The sequence below is a fragment of the Mytilus edulis genome, chromosome 12 (genome assembly GCF_963676685.1).
Source record: "Mytilus edulis chromosome 12, xbMytEdul2.2, whole genome shotgun sequence".
In the NCBI taxonomy this organism is placed as follows: Eukaryota; Metazoa; Mollusca; class Bivalvia; order Mytilida; family Mytilidae; genus Mytilus; species Mytilus edulis.
In genome coordinates, this window is record NC_092355.1 from 46,638,280 (window position 1) to 46,652,230 (window position 13,951).

Consider the following 13,951-nt stretch of genomic DNA (forward strand, 5'->3'; position numbering starts at 1 on the left):
ATTTAATTTCAGACGGAAGATAGGAAAGCTAACGATTTTTATCAAAATCAAAGTATTTACTGGCAAATCACCGTTTATCTCCCCGAAATTGTTAGGATTGATACTGAGAGTGTGTGCCTTTTTTCTTCCTCTATGCATGATACCTTAACGATCTTCCTCAGTCCACAGTTGAGCTGAATGAACTCTGTCATATTAACATCTGAATTCATTCAAAATGGTCGTTTTCAGGACAGAATCAATCTGTGGTTAACTTATCGATAACTTTGATTCCTACTTGTCTTTGAGCGCGTTGAGTGAGCAGTGTGTGTGATTCATTACAAAAAGTGGATATCAAAAAGTCTGCGTCGTCGACAGGATTCGAACCTGTGCGGGGAGACCCCAATAGATTTCTAGTCTATCGCCTTAACCACTCGGCCACGACGACTTGATACGTTCGTCCAAAATTAACTCCTTTATACTTAATACCAGATGCGACAACAACCTGTCGTAAGTGCCACATCGTCAGTCGGAAGTCATCTGATAAGTTCTTAAATTTCCATTAGCAAGTCTGAATTAGGAAACTTAGCCTTTGTTAAATTATAGTAACTAGAGTTAAATTCGGCAAACAATTTTGGATTGTAGCCGCAGGCGATATTTTCAATATTCAAGTTTGTCTTGAACATTTTGTCTATAAATTATCATGATTGATTCGTGTTGAATCGTATATTTTTCAAAAAGTAAGGAAAATACGATTTTATTTTTTTACAGCCAAAGGGAGGGGTACAGGTTTAGCAGGATCGATAATAACCTGAGCGTTACAGACTAAAAATTCCATTAGGTTGGAAGAAGGACTCCGTGGCGCAACGGTAGCGCGTCTGACTCCAGATCAGAAGGTTGCGTGTTCGAATCACGTCGGGGTCATATGTATTTTTGATGCAATTTTCTAGAAATATTGAAAAGGTCTCACATTCAACGTTTGTGACAATTGAAAGAAACTGATTGAAAACTGTGTGAGTGAAAGAGATACCTACTTGATGCCTGTTTCTCGTTCAAGTTACATGTCAGTGAAACACAAAGATTCTCACATACGTTATTCTTAATTTGTATCTAACAGTTTTCCTCCAATAACAATTTAATTTCAGACGGAAGATAGGAAAGCTAACGATTTTTATCAAAATCAAAGTATTTACTGGCAAATCACCGTTTATCTCCCCGAAATTGTTAGGATTGATACTGAGAGTGTGTGCCTTTTTTCTTCCTCTATGCATGATACCTTAACGATCTTCCTCAGTCCACAGTTGAGCTGAATGAACTCTGTCATATTAACATCTGAATTCATTCAAAATGGTCGTTTTCAGGACAGAATCAATCTGTGGTTAACTTATCGATAACTTTGATTCCTACTTGTCTTTGAGCGCGTTGAGTGAGCAGTGTGTGTGATTCATTACAAAAAGTGGATATCAAAAAGTCTGCGTCGTCGACAGGATTCGAACCTGTGCGGGGAGACCCCAATAGATTTCTAGTCTATCGCCTTAACCACTCGGCCACGACGACTTGATACGTTCGTCCAAAATTAACTCCTTTATACTTAATACCAGATGCGACAACAACCTGTCGTAAGTGCCACATCGTCAGTCGGAAGTCATCTGATAAGTTCTTAAATTTCCATTAGCAAGTCTGAATTAGGAAACTTAGCCTTTGTTAAATTATAGTAACTAGAGTTAAATTCGGCAAACAATTTTGGATTGTAGCCGCAGGCGATATTTTCAATATTCAAGTTTGTCTTGAACATTTTGTCTATAAATTATCATGATTGATTCGTGTTGAATCGTATATTTTTCAAAAAGTAAGGAAAACACGATTTTATTTTTTTACAGCCAAAGGGAGGGGTACAGGTTTAGCAGGATCGATAATAACCTGAGCGTTATAGACTAAAAATTCCATTAGGTTGGAAGAAGGACTCCGTGGCGCAACGGTAGCGCGTCTGACTCCAGATCAGAAGGTTGCGTGTTCGAATCACGTCGGGGTCATATGTATTTTTGATGCAATTTTCTAGAAATATTGAAAAGGTCTCACATTCAACGTTTGTGACAATTGAAAGAAACTGATTGAAAACTGTGTGAGTGAAAGAGATACCTACTTGATGCCTGTTTCTCGTTCAAGTTACATGTCAGTGAAACACAAAGATTCTCACATACGTTATTCTTAATTTGTATCTAACAGTTTTCCTTCAATAACAATTTAATTTCAGACGGAAGATAGGAAAGCTAACGATTTTTATCAAAATCAAAGTATTTACTGGCAAATCACCGCTTATCTCCCCGAAATTGTTAGGATTGATACTGAGAGTGTGTGCCTTTTTTCTTCCTCTATGCATGATACCTTAACGATCTTCCTCAGTCCACAGTTGAGCTGAATGAACTCTGTCATATTAACATCTGAATTCATTCAAAATGGTCGTTTTCAGGACAGAATCAATCTGTGGTTAACTTATCGATAACTTTGATTCCTACTTGTCTTTGAGCGCGTTGAGTGAGCAGTGTGTGTGATTCATTACAAAAAGTGGATATCAAAAAGTCTGCGTCGTCGACAGGATTCGAACCTGTGCGGGGAGACCCCAATAGATTTCTAGTCTATCGCCTTAACCACTCGGCCACGACGACTTGATACGTTCGTCCAAAATTAACTCCTTTATACTTAATACCAGATGCGACAACAACCTGTCGTAAGTGCCACATCGTCAGTCGGAAGTCATCTGATAAGTTCTTAAATTTCCATTAGCAAGTCTGAATTAGGAAACTTAGCCTTTGTTAAATTATAGTAACTAGAGTTAAATTCGGCAAACAATTTTGGATTGTAGCCGCAGGCGATATTTTCAATATTCAAGTTTGTCTTGAACATTTTGTCTATAAATTATCATGATTGATTCGTGTTGAATCGTATATTTTTCAAAAAGTAAGGAAAACACGATTTTATTTTTTTACAGCCAAAGGGAGGGGTACAGGTTTAGCAGGATCGATAATAACCTGAGCGTTATAGACTAAAAATTCCATTAGGTTGGAAGAAGGACTCCGTGGCGCAACGGTAGCGCGTCTGACTCCAGATCAGAAGGTTGCGTGTTCGAATCACGTCGGGGTCATATGTATTTTTGATGCAATTTTCTAGAAATATTGAAAAGGTCTCACATTCAACGTTTGTGACAATTGAAAGAAACTGATTGAAAACTGTGTGAGTGAAAGAGATACCTACTTGATGCCTGTTTCTCGTTCAAGTTACATGTCAGTGAAACACAAAGATTCTCACATACGTTATTCTTAATTTGTATCTAACAGTTTTCCTTCAATAACAATTTAATTTCAGACGGAAGATAGGAAAGCTAACGATTTTTATCAAAATCAAAGTATTTACTGGCAAATCACCGCTTATCTCCCCGAAATTGTTAGGATTGATACTGAGAGTGTGTGCCTTTTTTCTTCCTCTATGCATGATACCTTAACGATCTTCCTCAGTCCACAGTTGAGCTGAATGAACTCTGTCATATTAACATCTGAATTCATTCAAAATGGTCGTTTTCAGGACAGAATCAATCTGTGGTTAACTTATCGATAACTTTGATTCCTACTTGTCTTTGAGCGCGTTGAGTGAGCAGTGTGTGTGATTCATTACAAAAAGTGGATATCAAAAAGTCTGCGTCGTCGACAGGATTCGAACCTGTGCGGGGAGACCCCAATAGATTTCTAGTCTATCGCCTTAACCACTCGGCCACGACGACTTGATACGTTCGTCCAAAATTAACTCCTTTATACTTAATACCAGATGCGACAACAACCTGTCGTAAGTGCCACATCGTCAGTCGGAAGTCATCTGATAAGTTCTTAAATTTCCATTAGCAAGTCTGAATTAGGAAACTTAGCCTTTGTTAAATTATAGTAACTAGAGTTAAATTCGGCAAACAATTTTGGATTGTAGCCGCAGGCGATATTTTCAATATTCAAGTTTGTCTTGAACATTTTGTCTATAAATTATCATGATTGATTCGTGTTGAATCGTATATTTTTCAAAAAGTAAGGAAAACACGATTTTATTTTTTTACAGCCAAAGGGAGGGGAACAGGTTTAGCAGGATCGATAATAACCTGAGCGTTATAGACTAAAAATTCCATTAGGTTGGAAGAAGGACTCCGTGGCGCAACGGTAGCGCGTCTGACTCCAGATCAGAAGGTTGCGTGTTCGAATCACGTCGGGGTCATATGTATTTTTGATGCAATTTTCTAGAAATATTGAAAAGGTCTCACATTCAACGTTTGTGACAATTGAAAGAAACTGATTGAAAACTGTGTGAGTGAAAGAGATACCTACTTGATGCCTGTTTCTCGTTCAAGTTACATGTCAGTGAAACACAAAGATTCTCACATACGTTATTCTTAATTTGTATCTAACAGTTTTCCTTCAATAACAATTTAATTTCAGACGGAAGATAGGAAAGCTAACGATTTTTATCAAAATCAAAGTATTTACTGGCAAATCACCGCTTATCTCCCCGAAATTGTTAGGATTGATACTGAGAGTGTGTGCCTTTTTTCTTCCTCTATGCATGATACCTTAACGATCTTCCTCAGTCCACAGTTGAGCTGAATGAACTCTGTCATATTAACATCTGAATTCATTCAAAATGGTCGTTTTCAGGACAGAATCAATCTGTGGTTAACTTATCGATAACTTTGATTCCTACTTGTCTTTGAGCGCGTTGAGTGAGCAGTGTGTGTGATTCATTACAAAAAGTGGATATCAAAAAGTCTGCGTCGTCGACAGGATTCGAACCTGTGCGGGGAGACCCCAATAGATTTCTAGTCTATCGCCTTAACCACTCGGCCACGACGACTTGATACGTTCGTCCAAAATTAACTCCTTTATACTTAATACCAGATGCGACAACAACCTGTCGTAAGTGCCACATCGTCAGTCGGAAGTCATCTGATAAGTTCTTAAATTTCCATTAGCAAGTCTGAATTAGGAAACTTAGCCTTTGTTAAATTATAGTAACTAGAGTTAAATTCGGCAAACAATTTTGGATTGTAGCCGCAGGCGATATTTTCAATATTCAAGTTTGTCTTGAACATTTTGTCTATAAATTATCATGATTGATTCGTGTTGAATCGTATATTTTTCAAAAAGTAAGGAAAACACGATTTTATTTTTTTACAGCCAAAGGGAGGGGTACAGGTTTAGCAGGATCGATAATAACCTGAGCGTTATAGACTAAAAATTCCATTAGGTTGGAAGAAGGACTCCGTGGCGCAACGGTAGCGCGTCTGACTCCAGATCAGAAGGTTGCGTGTTCGAATCACGTCGGGGTCATATGTATTTTTGATGCAATTTTCTAGAAATATTGAAAAGGTCTCACATTCAACGTTTGTGACAATTGAAAGAAACTGATTGAAAACTGTGTGAGTGAAAGAGATACCTACTTGATGCCTGTTTCTCGTTCAAGTTACATGTCAGTGAAACACAAAGATTCTCACATACGTTATTCTTAATTTGTATCTAACAGTTTTCCTTCAATAACAATTTAATTTCAGACGGAAGATAGGAAAGCTAACGATTTTTATCAAAATCAAAGTATTTACTGGCAAATCACCGCTTATCTCCCCGAAATTGTTAGGATTGATACTGAGAGTGTGTGCCTTTTTTCTTCCTCTATGCATGATACCTTAACGATCTTCCTCAGTCCACAGTTGAGCTGAATGAACTCTGTCATATTAACATCTGAATTCATTCAAAATGGTCGTTTTCAGGACAGAATCAATCTGTGGTTAACTTATCGATAACTTTGATTCCTACTTGTCTTTGAGCGCGTTGAGTGAGCAGTGTGTGTGATTCATTACAAAAAGTGGATATCAAAAAGTCTGCGTCGTCGACAGGATTCGAACCTGTGCGGGGAGACCCCAATAGATTTCTAGTCTATCGCCTTAACCACTCGGCCACGACGACTTGATACGTTCGTCCAAAATTAACTCCTTTATACTTAATACCAGATGCGACAACAACCTGTCGTAAGTGCCACATCGTCAGTCGGAAGTCATCTGATAAGTTCTTAAATTTCCATTAGCAAGTCTGAATTAGGAAACTTAGCCTTTGTTAAATTATAGTAACTAGAGTTAAATTCGGCAAACAATTTTGGATTGTAGCCGCAGGCGATATTTTCAATATTCAAGTTTGTCTTGAACATTTTGTCTATAAATTATCATGATTGATTCGTGTTGAATCGTATATTTTTCAAAAAGTAAGGAAAACACGATTTTATTTTTTTACAGCCAAAGGGAGGGGTACAGGTTTAGCAGGATCGATAATAACCTGAGCGTTATAGACTAAAAATTCCATTAGGTTGGAAGAAGGACTCCGTGGCGCAACGGTAGCGCGTCTGACTCCAGATCAGAAGGTTGCGTGTTCGAATCACGTCGGGGTCATATGTATTTTTGATGCAATTTTCTAGAAATATTGAAAAGGTCTCACATTCAACGTTTGTGACAATTGAAAGAAACTGATTGAAAACTGTGTGAGTGAAAGAGATACCTACTTGATGCCTGTTTCTCGTTCAAGTTACATGTCAGTGAAACACAAAGATTCTCACATACGTTATTCTTAATTTGTATCTAACAGTTTTCCTTCAATAACAATTTAATTTCAGACGGAAGATAGGAAAGCTAACGATTTTTATCAAAATCAAAGTATTTACTGGCAAATCACCGCTTATCTCCCCGAAATTGTTAGGATTGATACTGAGAGTGTGTGCCTTTTTTCTTCCTCTATGCATGATACCTTAACGATCTTCCTCAGTCCACAGTTGAGCTGAATGAACTCTGTCATATTAACATCTGAATTCATTCAAAATGGTCGTTTTCAGGACAGAATCAATCTGTGGTTAACTTATCGATAACTTTGATTCCTACTTGTCTTTGAGCGCGTTGAGTGAGCAGTGTGTGTGATTCATTACAAAAAGTGGATATCAAAAAGTCTGCGTCGTCGACAGGATTCGAAACCTGTGCGGGGAGACCCCAATAGATTTCTAGTCTATCGCCTTAACCACTCGGCCACGACGACTTGATACGTTCGTCCAAAATTAACTCCTTTATACTTAATACCAGATGCGACAACAACCTGTCGTAAGTGCCACATCGTCAGTCGGAAGTCATCTGATAAGTTCTTAAATTTCCATTAGCAAGTCTGAATTAGGAAACTTAGCCTTTGTTAAATTATAGTAACTAGAGTTAAATTCGGCAAACAATTTTGGATTGTAGCCGCAGGCGATATTTTCAATATTCAAGTTTGTCTTGAACATTTTGTCTATAAATTATCATGATTGATTCGTGTTGAATCGTATATTTTTCAAAAAGTAAGGAAAACACGATTTTATTTTTTTACAGCCAAAGGGAGGGTACAGGTTTAGCAGGAATCGATAATAACCTGAGCGTTATAGACTAAAAATTCCATTAGGTTGGAAGAAGGACTCCGTGGCGCAACGGTAGCGCGTCTGACTCCAGATCAGAAGGTTGCGTGTTCGAATCACGTCGGGGTCATATGTATTTTTGATGCAATTTTCTAGAAATATTGAAAAGGTCTCACATTCAACGTTTGTGACAATTGAAAGAAACTGATTGAAAACTGTGTGAGTGAAAGAGATACCTACTTGATGCCTGTTTCTCGTTCAAGTTACATGTCAGTGAAACACAAAGATTCTCACATACGTTATTCTTAATTTGTATCTAACAGTTTTCCTTCAATAACAATTTAATTTCAGACGGAAGATAGGAAAGCTAACGATTTTTATCAAAATCAAAGTATTTACTGGCAAATCACCGCTTATCTCCCCGAAATTGTTAGGATTGATACTGAGAGTGTGTGCCTTTTTTCTTCCTCTATGCATGATACCTTAACGATCTTCCTCAGTCCACAGTTGAGCTGAATGAACTCTGTCATATTAACATCTGAATTCATTCAAAATGGTCGTTTTCAGGACAGAATCAATCTGTGGTTAACTTATCGATAACTTTGATTCCTACTTGTCTTTGAGCGCGTTGAGTGAGCAGTGTGTGTGATTCATTACAAAAAGTGGATATCAAAAAGTCTGCGTCGTCGACAGGATTCGAACCTGTGCGGGGAGACCCCAATAGATTTCTAGTCTATCGCCTTAACCACTCGGCCACGACGACTTGATACGTTCGTCCAAAATTAACTCCTTTATACTTAATACCAGATGCGACAACAACCTGTCGTAAGTGCCACATCGTCAGTCGGAAGTCATCTGATAAGTTCTTAAATTTCCATTAGCAAGTCTGAATTAGGAAACTTAGCCTTTGTTAAATTATAGTAACTAGAGTTAAATTCGGCAAACAATTTTGGATTGTAGCCGCAGGCGATATTTTCAATATTCAAGTTTGTCTTGAACATTTTGTCTATAAATTATCATGATTGATTCGTGTTGAATCGTATATTTTTCAAAAAGTAAGGAAAACACGATTTTATTTTTTTACAGCCAAAGGGAGGGGTACAGGTTTAGCAGGATCGATAATAACCTGAGCGTTATAGACTAAAAATTCCATTAGGTTGGAAGAAGGACTCCGTGGCGCAACGGTAGCGCGTCTGACTCCAGATCAGAAGGTTGCGTGTTCGAATCACGTCGGGGTCATATGTATTTTTGATGCAATTTTCTAGAAATATTGAAAAGGTCTCACATTCAACGTTTGTGACAATTGAAAGAAACTGATTGAAAACTGTGTGAGTGAAAGAGATACCTACTTGATGCCTGTTTCTCGTTCAAGTTACATGTCAGTGAAACACAAAGATTCTCACATACGTTATTCTTAATTTGTATCTAACAGTTTTCCTTCAATAACAATTTAATTTCAGACGGAAGATAGGAAAGCTAACGATTTTTATCAAAATCAAAGTATTTACTGGCAAATCACCGCTTATCTCCCCGAAATTGTTAGGATTGATACTGAGAGTGTGTGCCTTTTTTCTTCCTCTATGCATGATACCTTAACGATCTTCCTCAGTCCACAGTTGAGCTGAATGAACTCTGTCATATTAACATCTGAATTCATTCAAAATGGTCGTTTTCAGGACAGAATCAATCTGTGGTTAACTTATCGATAACTTTGATTCCTACTTGTCTTTGAGCGCGTTGAGTGAGCAGTGTGTGTGATTCATTACAAAAAGTGGATATCAAAAAGTCTGCGTCGTCGACAGGATTCGAACCTGTGCGGGGAGACCCCAATAGATTTCTAGTCTATCGCCTTAACCACTCGGCCACGACGACTTGATACGTTCGTCCAAAATTAACTCCTTTATACTTAATACCAGATGCGACAACAACCTGTCGTAAGTGCCACATCGTCAGTCGGAAGTCATCTGATAAGTTCTTAAATTTCCATTAGCAAGTCTGAATTAGGAAACTTAGCCTTTGTTAAATTATAGTAACTAGAGTTAAATTCGGCAAACAATTTTGGATTGTAGCCGCAGGCGATATTTTCAATATTCAAGTTTGTCTTGAACATTTTGTCTATAAATTATCATGATTGATTCGTGTTGAATCGTATATTTTTCAAAAAGTAAGGAAAACACGATTTTATTTTTTTACAGCCAAAGGGAGGGGTACAGGTTTAGCAGGATCGATAATAACCTGAGCGTTATAGACTAAAAATTCCATTAGGTTGGAAGAAGGACTCCGTGGCGCAACGGTAGCGCGTCTGACTCCAGATCAGAAGGTTGCGTGTTCGAATCACGTCGGGGTCATATGTATTTTTGATGCAATTTTCTAGAAATATTGAAAAGGTCTCACATTCAACGTTTGTGACAATTGAAAGAAACTGATTGAAAACTGTGTGAGTGAAAGAGATACCTACTTGATGCCTGTTTCTCGTTCAAGTTACATGTCAGTGAAACACAAAGATTCTCACATACGTTATTCTTAATTTGTATCTAACAGTTTTCCTTCAATAACAATTTAATTTCAGACGGAAGATAGGAAAGCTAACGATTTTTATCAAAATCAAAGTATTTACTGGCAAATCACCGCTTATCTCCCCGAAATTGTTAGGATTGATACTGAGAGTGTGTGCCTTTTTTCTTCCTCTATGCATGATACCTTAACGATCTTCCTCAGTCCACAGTTGAGCTGAATGAACTCTGTCATATTAACATCTGAATTCATTCAAAATGGTCGTTTTCAGGACAGAATCAATCTGTGGTTAACTTATCGATAACTTTGATTCCTACTTGTCTTTGAGCGCGTTGAGTGAGCAGTGTGTGTGATTCATTACAAAAAGTGGATATCAAAAAGTCTGCGTCGTCGACAGTGTGTGTGATTCATTACAAAAAGTGGATATCAAAAAGTCTGCGTCGTCGACAGGATTCGAACCTGTGCGGGGAGACCCCAATAGATTTCTAGTCTATCGCCTTAACCACTCGGCCACGACGACTTGATACGTTCGTCCAAAATTAACTCCTTTATACTTAATACCAGATGCGACAACAACCTGTCGTAAGTGCCACATCGTCAGTCGGAAGTCATCTGATAAGTTCTTAAATTTCCATTAGCAAGTCTGAATTAGGAAACTTAGCCTTTGTTAAATTATAGTAACTAGAGTTAAATTCGGCAAACAATTTTGGATTGTAGCCGCAGGCGATATTTTCAATATTCAAGTTTGTCTTGAACATTTTGTCTATAAATTATCATGATTGATTCGTGTTGAATCGTATATTTTTCAAAAAGTAAGGAAAACACGATTTTATTTTTTTACAGCCAAAGGGAGGGGTACAGGTTTAGCAGGATCGATAATAACCTGAGCGTTATAGACTAAAAATTCCATTAGGTTGGAAGAAGGACTCCGTGGCGCAACGGTAGCGCGTCTGACTCCAGATCAGAAGGTTGCGTGTTCGAATCACGTCGGGGTCATATGTATTTTTGATGCAATTTTCTAGAAATATTGAAAAGGTCTCACATTCAACGTTTGTGACAATTGAAAGAAACTGATTGAAAACTGTGTGAGTGAAAGAGATACCTACTTGATGCCTGTTTCTCGTTCAAGTTACATGTCAGTGAAACACAAAGATTCTCACATACGTTATTCTTAATTTGTATCTAACAGTTTTCCTTCAATAACAATTTAATTTCAGACGGAAGATAGGAAAGCTAACGATTTTTATCAAAATCAAAGTATTTACTGGCAAATCACCGCTTATCTCCCCGAAATTGTTAGGATTGATACTGAGAGTGTGTGCCTTTTTTCTTCCTCTATGCATGATACCTTAACGATCTTCCTCAGTCCACAGTTGAGCTGAATGAACTCTGTCATATTAACATCTGAATTCATTCAAAATGGTCGTTTTCAGGACAGAATCAATCTGTGGTTAACTTATCGATAACTTTGATTCCTACTTGTCTTTGAGCGCGTTGAGTGAGCAGTGTGTGTGATTCATTACAAAAAGTGGATATCAAAAAGTCTGCGTCGTCGACAGGATTCGAACCTGTGCGGGGAGACCCCAATAGATTTCTAGTCTATCGCCTTAACCACTCGGCCACGACGACTTGATACGTTCGTCCAAAATTAACTCCTTTATACTTAATACCAGATGCGACAACAACCTGTCGTAAGTGCCACATCGTCAGTCGGAAGTCATCTGATAAGTTCTTAAATTTCCATTAGCAAGTCTGAATTAGGAAACTTAGCCTTTGTTAAATTATAGTAACTAGAGTTAAATTCGGCAAACAATTTTGGATTGTAGCCGCAGGCGATATTTTCAATATTCAAGTTTGTCTTGAACATTTTGTCTATAAATTATCATGATTGATTCGTGTTGAATCGTATATTTTTCAAAAAGTAAGGAAAACACGATTTTATTTTTTTACAGCCAAAGGGAGGGGTACAGGTTTAGCAGGATCGATAATAACCTGAGCGTTATAGACTAAAAATTCCATTAGGTTGGAAGAAGGACTCCGTGGCGCAACGGTAGCGCGTCTGACTCCAGATCAGAAGGTTGCGTGTTCGAATCACGTCGGGGTCATATGTATTTTTGATGCAATTTTCTAGAAATATTGAAAAGGTCTCACATTCAACGTTTGTGACAATTGAAAGAAACTGATTGAAAACTGTGTGAGTGAAAGAGATACCTACTTGATGCCTGTTTCTCGTTCAAGTTACATGTCAGTGAAACACAAAGATTCTCACATACGTTATTCTTAATTTGTATCTAACAGTTTTCCTTCAATAACAATTTAATTTCAGACGGAAGATAGGAAAGCTAACGATTTTTATCAAAATCAAAGTATTTACTGGCAAATCACCGCTTATCTCCCCGAAATTGTTAGGATTGATACTGAGAGTGTGTGCCTTTTTTCTTCCTCTATGCATGATACCTTAACGATCTTCCTCAGTCCACAGTTGAGCTGAATGAACTCTGTCATATTAACATCTGAATTCATTCAAAATGGTCGTTTTCAGGACAGAATCAATCTGTGGTTAACTTATCGATAACTTTGATTCCTACTTGTCTTTGAGCGCGTTGAGTGAGCAGTGTGTGTGATTCATTACAAAAAGTGGATATCAAAAAGTCTGCGTCGTCGACAGGATTCGAACCTGTGCGGGGAGACCCCAATAGATTTCTAGTCTATCGCCTTAACCACTCGGCCACGACGACTTGATACGTTCGTCCAAAATTAACTCCTTTATACTTAATACCAGATGCGACAACAACCTGTCGTAAGTGCCACATCGTCAGTCGGAAGTCATCTGATAAGTTCTTAAATTTCCATTAGCAAGTCTGAATTAGGAAACTTAGCCTTTGTTAAATTATAGTAACTAGAGTTAAATTCGGCAAACAATTTTGGATTGTAGCCGCAGGCGATATTTTCAATATTCAAGTTTGTCTTGAACATTTTGTCTATAAATTATCATGATTGATTCGTGTTGAATCGTATATTTTTCAAAAAGTAAGGAAAACACGATTTTATTTTTTTACAGCCAAAGGGAGGGGTACAGGTTTAGCAGGATCGATAATAACCTGAGCGTTATAGACTAAAAATTCCATTAGGTTGGAAGAAGGACTCCGTGGCGCAACGGTAGCGCGTCTGACTCCAGATCAGAAGGTTGCGTGTTCGAATCACGTCGGGGTCATATGTATTTTTGATGCAATTTTCTAGAAATATTGAAAAGGTCTCACATTCAACGTTTGTGACAATTGAAAGAAACTGATTGAAAACTGTGTGAGTGAAAGAGATACCTACTTGATGCCTGTTTCTCGTTCAAGTTACATGTCAGTGAAACACAAAGATTCTCACATACGTTATTCTTAATTTGTATCTAACAGTTTTCCTTCAATAACAATTTAATTTCAGACGGAAGATAGGAAAGCTAACGATTTTTATCAAAATCAAAGTATTTACTGGCAAATCACCGCTTATCTCCCCGAAATTGTTAGGATTGATACTGAGAGTGTGTGCCTTTTTTCTTCCTCTATGCATGATACCTTAACGATCTTCCTCAGTCCACAGTTGAGCTGAATGAACTCTGTCATATTAACATCTGAATTCATTCAAAATGGTCGTTTTCAGGACAGAATCAATCTGTGGTTAACTTATCGATAACTTTGATTCCTACTTGTCTTTGAGCGCGTTGAGTGAGCAGTGTGTGTGATTCATTACAAAAAGTGGATATCAAAAAGTCTGCGTCGTCGACAGGATTCGAACCTGTGCGGGGAGACCCCAATAGATTTCTAGTCTATCGCCTTAACCACTCGGCCACGACGACTTGATACGTTCGTCCAAAATTAACTCCTTTATACTTAATACCAGATGCGACAACAACCTGTCGTAAGTGCCACATCGTCAGTCGGAAGTCATCTGATAAGTTCTTAAATTTCCATTAGCAAGTCTGAATTAGGAAACTTAGCCTTTGTTAAATTATAGTAACTAG

General features: G+C 37.8%; 25 non-coding genes across 25 annotated transcripts; 12 read left to right on the top strand and 13 right to left on the bottom strand.

Annotated features, from left to right (window-relative positions):
- Positions 1-342: 342 nt before the first annotated feature.
- On the bottom strand, positions 343-424 carry Trnas-aga (transfer RNA serine (anticodon AGA)). The gene has a single exon. It is a non-coding gene; the product is annotated as a tRNA-Ser (tRNA).
- A 404-nt stretch (positions 425-828) lies between these two features.
- Positions 829-900, top strand: Trnaw-cca (transfer RNA tryptophan (anticodon CCA)). Its single transcript has one exon. It is a non-coding gene; the product is annotated as a tRNA-Trp (tRNA).
- Positions 901-1,451: 551 nt separating this feature from the next.
- Trnas-aga (transfer RNA serine (anticodon AGA)) lies at positions 1,452-1,533 on the bottom strand. The gene has a single exon. It is a non-coding gene; the product is annotated as a tRNA-Ser (tRNA).
- A 404-nt stretch (positions 1,534-1,937) lies between these two features.
- Positions 1,938-2,009, top strand: Trnaw-cca (transfer RNA tryptophan (anticodon CCA)). The gene has a single exon. It is a non-coding gene; the product is annotated as a tRNA-Trp (tRNA).
- Positions 2,010-2,560: 551 nt separating this feature from the next.
- On the bottom strand, positions 2,561-2,642 carry Trnas-aga (transfer RNA serine (anticodon AGA)). Its single transcript has one exon. It is a non-coding gene; the product is annotated as a tRNA-Ser (tRNA).
- Positions 2,643-3,046: 404 nt separating this feature from the next.
- Positions 3,047-3,118, top strand: Trnaw-cca (transfer RNA tryptophan (anticodon CCA)). The gene has a single exon. It is a non-coding gene; the product is annotated as a tRNA-Trp (tRNA).
- Positions 3,119-3,669: 551 nt separating this feature from the next.
- Trnas-aga (transfer RNA serine (anticodon AGA)) lies at positions 3,670-3,751 on the bottom strand. The gene has a single exon. It is a non-coding gene; the product is annotated as a tRNA-Ser (tRNA).
- Positions 3,752-4,155: 404 nt separating this feature from the next.
- Trnaw-cca (transfer RNA tryptophan (anticodon CCA)) lies at positions 4,156-4,227 on the top strand. Its single transcript has one exon. It is a non-coding gene; the product is annotated as a tRNA-Trp (tRNA).
- A 551-nt stretch (positions 4,228-4,778) lies between these two features.
- Trnas-aga (transfer RNA serine (anticodon AGA)) lies at positions 4,779-4,860 on the bottom strand. The gene has a single exon. It is a non-coding gene; the product is annotated as a tRNA-Ser (tRNA).
- Positions 4,861-5,264: 404 nt separating this feature from the next.
- Trnaw-cca (transfer RNA tryptophan (anticodon CCA)) lies at positions 5,265-5,336 on the top strand. The gene has a single exon. It is a non-coding gene; the product is annotated as a tRNA-Trp (tRNA).
- Positions 5,337-5,887: 551 nt separating this feature from the next.
- Positions 5,888-5,969, bottom strand: Trnas-aga (transfer RNA serine (anticodon AGA)). Its single transcript has one exon. It is a non-coding gene; the product is annotated as a tRNA-Ser (tRNA).
- Positions 5,970-6,373: 404 nt separating this feature from the next.
- Positions 6,374-6,445, top strand: Trnaw-cca (transfer RNA tryptophan (anticodon CCA)). Its single transcript has one exon. It is a non-coding gene; the product is annotated as a tRNA-Trp (tRNA).
- A 551-nt stretch (positions 6,446-6,996) lies between these two features.
- Positions 6,997-7,079, bottom strand: Trnas-aga (transfer RNA serine (anticodon AGA)). Its single transcript has one exon. It is a non-coding gene; the product is annotated as a tRNA-Ser (tRNA).
- Positions 7,080-7,483: 404 nt separating this feature from the next.
- Positions 7,484-7,555, top strand: Trnaw-cca (transfer RNA tryptophan (anticodon CCA)). Its single transcript has one exon. It is a non-coding gene; the product is annotated as a tRNA-Trp (tRNA).
- Positions 7,556-8,106: 551 nt separating this feature from the next.
- On the bottom strand, positions 8,107-8,188 carry Trnas-aga (transfer RNA serine (anticodon AGA)). The gene has a single exon. It is a non-coding gene; the product is annotated as a tRNA-Ser (tRNA).
- A 404-nt stretch (positions 8,189-8,592) lies between these two features.
- Trnaw-cca (transfer RNA tryptophan (anticodon CCA)) lies at positions 8,593-8,664 on the top strand. The gene has a single exon. It is a non-coding gene; the product is annotated as a tRNA-Trp (tRNA).
- A 551-nt stretch (positions 8,665-9,215) lies between these two features.
- Trnas-aga (transfer RNA serine (anticodon AGA)) lies at positions 9,216-9,297 on the bottom strand. The gene has a single exon. It is a non-coding gene; the product is annotated as a tRNA-Ser (tRNA).
- A 404-nt stretch (positions 9,298-9,701) lies between these two features.
- On the top strand, positions 9,702-9,773 carry Trnaw-cca (transfer RNA tryptophan (anticodon CCA)). Its single transcript has one exon. It is a non-coding gene; the product is annotated as a tRNA-Trp (tRNA).
- A 604-nt stretch (positions 9,774-10,377) lies between these two features.
- Trnas-aga (transfer RNA serine (anticodon AGA)) lies at positions 10,378-10,459 on the bottom strand. Its single transcript has one exon. It is a non-coding gene; the product is annotated as a tRNA-Ser (tRNA).
- A 404-nt stretch (positions 10,460-10,863) lies between these two features.
- Trnaw-cca (transfer RNA tryptophan (anticodon CCA)) lies at positions 10,864-10,935 on the top strand. The gene has a single exon. It is a non-coding gene; the product is annotated as a tRNA-Trp (tRNA).
- A 551-nt stretch (positions 10,936-11,486) lies between these two features.
- Trnas-aga (transfer RNA serine (anticodon AGA)) lies at positions 11,487-11,568 on the bottom strand. Its single transcript has one exon. It is a non-coding gene; the product is annotated as a tRNA-Ser (tRNA).
- A 404-nt stretch (positions 11,569-11,972) lies between these two features.
- Positions 11,973-12,044, top strand: Trnaw-cca (transfer RNA tryptophan (anticodon CCA)). The gene has a single exon. It is a non-coding gene; the product is annotated as a tRNA-Trp (tRNA).
- A 551-nt stretch (positions 12,045-12,595) lies between these two features.
- Trnas-aga (transfer RNA serine (anticodon AGA)) lies at positions 12,596-12,677 on the bottom strand. Its single transcript has one exon. It is a non-coding gene; the product is annotated as a tRNA-Ser (tRNA).
- A 404-nt stretch (positions 12,678-13,081) lies between these two features.
- On the top strand, positions 13,082-13,153 carry Trnaw-cca (transfer RNA tryptophan (anticodon CCA)). The gene has a single exon. It is a non-coding gene; the product is annotated as a tRNA-Trp (tRNA).
- Positions 13,154-13,704: 551 nt separating this feature from the next.
- On the bottom strand, positions 13,705-13,786 carry Trnas-aga (transfer RNA serine (anticodon AGA)). The gene has a single exon. It is a non-coding gene; the product is annotated as a tRNA-Ser (tRNA).
- Positions 13,787-13,951: the final 165 nt, after the last annotated feature.